The 6004-nt window shown below is 43.1% G+C and overlaps 1 protein-coding gene across 1 annotated transcript in view; it reads right to left on the bottom strand.

Moving 5' to 3' along the window:
- LOC138947983 (uncharacterized) overlaps positions 1-6004 on the bottom strand; it is a 627639-nt gene that overhangs the window by 576672 nt on the left and 44963 nt on the right. The window lies entirely within an intron of this gene.

Here is a 6004-nt window from a genome sequence, read left to right as displayed (position 1 = left end):
AACACGCATACATTCAACCTCTCGACTTGAAGCCGATTTTCAACCAAGATGGCGTCAGTCGGCGAACGAGACAAGCTTTCGCAAGAGCACGCATCTCTTAATGCTCAACCGAAGTCTCGGAGAGAACGAGATAATGATGCGTGAACGTACGTGACTTTACGATCCTATCACAGTTTCTTTCAAAGGAACCCATCTTCGTAAGCCTAAATCGTAACTAGGGAAATGTAACTTTGGTCCAGTTGAGGCAAAATGGCCAAACTATTTGTATTAGTTTTTATTCTTCTTTTGAGACGATGCCAATTACTTGGTAAACTAGGCCAGGAATATGTGTTTGCAATCCAAGTTTTTATCACAGGATTATTTTCTTTCGTCGTCTGAGTGCTAACAAACCAGGGAATTGCATGGCAGAGAGAAAGTGTGACAAAGTTTAAGGGGAAGGGGAGGTGGGGGGGGGGGAGAGAGAGAGAGAGAGAGAGAGAGAGAGAGAGAGAGAGAGAGAGAGACAGACAGAGACAGAGAGAGAGAGACAGACAGACAGACAGACATAGACAGTGAGACAGAGAGAACGAGAGAGAGAGAGACTAACAGTGTCACAGAGAGAGAGAGAGAGAGAGAGAGAGAGAGAGAGAGAGAGAGAGAGAGAGAGAGAGAGAGAGAGAGAGAGAGAGAGAGAGAGAGAGAGAGAGAACTCAGAACTCAGAACTCAGAAATTTTATTGTAAACCACACTGTTGTGTTTGTACAAGGGGGGAGTAGAGTTTCCATTCAATGTATACTCTCTCACAAACAAGTAAGAACAAGTGCATAATACAGTGCTAAGGGAGAGAGAGAGAGAGAGAGAGAGAGAGAGAGAGAGAGAGAGAGAGAGACAGAGAGACAGACAGACAGACAGACAGACAGACTGTATATCAAACATTACCACAGACAGTTAGACACATGGAGGGAGAATGTATGGTGTTAACATACACGAAGGTAAAGAAATAACTACACATTATGTGTATAAGGAGAGGGGTAGAGGATCCTGAAGGGGGGCTAGGGAAGTGGCGGGTGTAACTGAATTAAAGCCTTGAATGTATCTAACAAACAGAAGCCCCCGGTATTCGTGATAGTCATCGGAAATGGGTAAAGTGGAAGGAAATAATGTTGATTGTCAATACAAAATAGAAAAGATTAGTAGGCCCTAGTAGCAGGAGTAGCAGGAGTAGTAGTAGTAGTAGGAGTAGTAGTAGTAGTAGTAGTAGTAGTGGTAGTGGTAGTACATAGTAGTAGCACCAGTAGTAGCAGAAGTAGTAATAGTAGTGGTAGCAGTAGCAGTAGTAGCAGTAGTAGTAGTTGTCGTTGTTGTTGTTGGTGGTGTTGATGTTGGTGGTATTTCTGTTGTTGTTGTTGTTATTTCCGTATTAATAATAATAGTAGAATCAGTTGTAGTCGTAGTAGTTGTAGAAGTAACAGTCAAATCCTGTCTCCAGTTAAAGGCGAAGTGCTTTCATTAAGCTCATCTTCACGGTTCCGAAAGCAATGTCCATATCCCCTGTACCTAAGCAGTTCTTTTCCAAAACATCTTTACATCTTCAGTCGTCGAAAAATCGCATCCATTTTTGAAAAAATCTACCTTTCTTGCCAATCGTTGACAACTATTTACATTGCCACTATCAGGATCACTTTGGAAAACTTTACTCAGCAGTTGTAATTATCATTGTGTCACACATAGGGATAAGCACAAAACATATCACAATACAAAATCAGCTCACACCACAATAATCATCCCTGCAGGAAAATAAAACCTGCAGGCATAAAACCCGCTCTGGTGTTCAAGGGTTCAATAAACTTCCGCTGCGTTGGGTCCACACTGTAAACATGTCCTCGATATAATAACTCAGAATAAGATAAGCCAATCAAATGCCAAGTAAAAAACAAAGGAAGATGCCGGGTTTGAGTGTGTGTGTGTTTGGGGTATGTGTGGGGGGAGGGGGGGGGGGTTGGTGGGTGGGTCGGGAGCGAAAGGAAGGTCAAGGCCAGGGAGTCAGTAAACAAAGAAGGAAAGAAAATAGTCCCCCAACGAGTTCAGCATCCTCACAGACGCAGAGCGTGGAGTTAATTAAACAAGAACAACCAGCATTTCCAGCAACCATAACCTGTATCAGGACCTCGGGATCAGAGGGTGATAAACCTAATAATCCCCGAGCAGCATAAAACCGGAACCAATAACAAGACAGCCTTGTAGGAGAGGAGAGGAGAGGCGAGGAGAGGAGACAACCAGCGTCTTTCAACAAGTCTCAGTCGCCCCAAACACTTTTGATGGCCTGTGAAAGGTCGCGCCCCTTTCCTCTGGCTCATCTAGAGTTATCTCGCTTGGCAAGACTAACCGCGAGGGGAACAAATTAAGGGGAGGCCATCAGAGGGAGAAAGGCTGAGGATATAAAATTCGCTCGCTTCCGTGCCTGTTATTTGGGGAGGTTCTGGGGAGAACGGTCACACATTATGTGTGAAAACGAGACAACCAAAACGTCCTTTTTCTCGTCCCATACTGCCCGAGTACCACTCCATTTACAGATACCAGTCCATCCTTTGGGGGCCAGTCTGTGGGGTAGGGGTGGGGGTGGGGGGAGACAGAACGGGTGTCACACCAGCAGTCTGAAAGGAGATAAATGTTGCCGTCTCTTTTCCGTAATCGGTTTCTTGGTCGTTGTGCCCGCAACTTCTATAGTATTCCTGAGGAAGCGCGGTTTTCTGGCGCTGAGACGGAGGAGGGGAGCGGATCTGTGCAATATATTCTGAGGTCATTCATCACTCATGGAGGATGAGTGTCCCCATGTTCAAAAGCGTTAGCGAATGTAGACCTGTCGGTTGGGATGTAGGATGCATATGTGGTGGAGGTAGGGGTGAGCGGTTGGGGTGGGCGGTGTGTGTATGTGTGTGTGTGTGTGTGTGTGTGTGTATGTGTGTGTGTATGTGTGTGTGTGTGTGTTTGTGTGTGTTAGAAAGAGAGATAGATGGAGAAACAGAGATAGAGATAGAGAGAGAGAGAGGGGGCGATATATATATATATATATATGGACACCGTAAATCCATGCGTATACAAAAGATAGACACGTTTATTGCCAAGAAGTCGTTTATATCATCAACTTCCATATATGCCCCGCAGCCATCGTTCAGGGAAGCAACACTCCGAATGATATAGGATCAGCAAAGATGTCATAGTCCGTTATGACGCCGACTATTCTGAGCAAAAATTCTTGCCCGTGGCTGAGTTTTGGCGAGACACCAGAGACCGTGTCATGCGGGCGAGGTGCCCATTTCTTTTTGAAGTCTCTGCTGCTTATATTTTGTTAGAGCAAATTCACACTCATCAAAAGATACATGTTGCACCCTGGGCGACAGTTCAAACTTTGAGCATTAAAGGTTGTAGTCTAGACATGGTGATATCCACACCATGTTCTTCTTGTGTCTCGAATGGCGATATTGGCTTCATTCTGGAGAAAGCAAAAACGACAGCTGCTTCCTAGATTCTAAACGACCCTTAGCACCATCCAGTGCACCCAACTGTTCAAAGTTTTCAGTTTCTTAGGCAACAGTTCAAACTTTGTGTATCAGACATTAGCATCTCGGCCGTGCACATATGTACACAGCACGTTCTGCTTTTTTATTGAGTGGAAAGGTTGGCGTCTTCACAGGATGATACAGCTTACACAACATATTCATCTTTACCGTCACTTGAATGTCAGGATCGGCGTCTTGGCATTGCACACACCCTTGATGCCTGCCTTGTCTTCTGAACGGCCATGGTGGAGAGTTAGAGAATGGATACTGTGAGTGGATGAATGCACGCTATTTTAAAAATGAAAGTCCAACAATAATGTGTATGGCAAAAAAAATCAAAAAAATCAACAACAACAACAGTTGAGTCGCCTTGTGGTGAGATATGTGCGCGTTATAAATTCTCGTATTATTATTATCATTGTCTTGCTAGGTGTCGTCTAGACTCAATTCAGTGCGTTTATTGCAATGTTTCCGTCTATCACGACACAATTCACACTCATACAAACACGACGACCTACTTCCTGAAAGGAAGACTGGGAGAAGACGCACGATAAATGCTAGTGGTGAGAGAAGGTGACAATTAGTATAGTCTCGCCAGGTTGTGTTACCCGCGAGAAATGACATGGGCTGTAAGTTCTACTGGCACGAAGACGGAGAAAGGATAGAGGGCTGTGACCAGGGGCGGCTTGCCTTGCCTTTTACCGAGGCGTACGTGCAATTAACTTCGGTGCGTGTGTGTGTGTGTGTGTGTGTGTGTGTGTGTGTGTGTGTGTGTGGGGGGGTGTCTGTGATTGTCTGTGTTTGTGTTTATCTGTCTGTGTGTGTGTGTGTGTGTGTGTGTGTGAGTGCGTGCGTGTGTGTGTGTGTGTGTGTGTGTGTGTGTGTGGGTGTGTGTGCCTGTGATTGTCTGTGTTTATCTGTGTGTGTGTGTGTGTGTGTGTGTGCGTGTGTGTGTGTGTGTGTGTGTACGTAATTTTGTGCGTGCGTGGCTACACCTCATAAACACTGTCGGCAGTGGTTTGCTGTTGAGTGTTCTTCGCCCTCTTGAATGGTTTGATTAATTAGAGACAGACAACAAACAAGCGAACAGACAGAAACTGATAGAAAAAAAGAAAAAAGAAACAAAAAGAATAAAAAAAAGCAATGTAAACGCACACACATAAAAAAGCAAGGAAACACACACACGCACACACACACACACACACACACACACACACACACACACACACACACACGCACACACACACACACACACACACAAATAATAATTAACAACAACAACAACAACAACAACAACAACAACAACAACAACAACAACGATACTAATAATTATTTAAGAGAAACGAGGTCGATGGGTCAATGTATATATATATATATTGTTTTCATGTAGGCTTGTCTGTGCGGCCTACAGCTGTAATTGCGTTGCTTTTATATTTCATCATAATGACTATACGCGGCAATATACGACTTTAAGCTACGTTTCATATTTTGTTTGTGAAGATTCATTAAGTATGCCCTTAGGCACCCAGACGTACTTATTGTAATTAGGGGGTACTGTGGAAAGTTATTTTAAGATAATGGAAGATTAAGACTATTGGCTGACTAGTCGACTGCAGCTTTTGTTTTGCCGCAAAACGAGGCAACTAGCAGTAAAACATTATTGCTATTTTAGCAATATATGTAAGAAGACTAGAGACAAAGGTGAAGTTTGGTTCTGAAATAAAGAATTATAATGAAGTGTTTAAATCAAGCTTTCAAACTGTAGGGAATACAAGTTCAAAATTGCCGCTTGTCGATCAAGTGAAAAGAAAAGAAAGAAGATGATTGCAACTTAACTCATTGTCTCCCAGGTACGGATATATCCGTACCCACTCATATGGCTCTATCTGACCAGGTACGGATATATCTGCTGAGACTGTTAGCTTTAGTCGCTTCCTGTAACGTCGATCTAACGGCTGCATTCCAACGTGTTGATACACAGTTACTACACAGTTACTACAATTCTGAGTGACCTGTTGCAGCACAGCTGATCTCGGCTAAAAAAAACAACTTGGTCAACATAGGTGGGGTAGAAAGTGTTAAGACGTCTTTTAAACATAAATGCATTTTTTTTAACAACATAGCACGAACTTACACCTTAATATGGGATTAGTTGTGATTTGTATCGTCTTCATTAACACGTGAGTTAAGTATTCTTTTAGTCTTTTTATTGGAGTTGTGTTTTGGCCAAAACAACTAGAAGCAAACAGTATAAACAGTCTTTAATAAACCATTTATGATAAATATTTTGGACACAGTAGGCGTCCTTTGTAGGTGGACAGTATCAGATGACAACCTTCAATAACTCGTTTGTGGTGGTTGTTTGGACGAAAGTAAGCACCCGTTATAGGCAAACAATATCACTTGGCAGTCTTCAATAACTCATCTGTGATGGTTATTTTGGACAAAATAAACACCCGTATTCA

This window comes from Littorina saxatilis, linkage group LG15 (assembly GCF_037325665.1).
Source record: "Littorina saxatilis isolate snail1 linkage group LG15, US_GU_Lsax_2.0, whole genome shotgun sequence".
Taxonomy (NCBI): domain Eukaryota; kingdom Metazoa; phylum Mollusca; class Gastropoda; order Littorinimorpha; family Littorinidae; genus Littorina; species Littorina saxatilis.
This window is presented reverse-complemented; position numbering and strand designations above follow the sequence as displayed.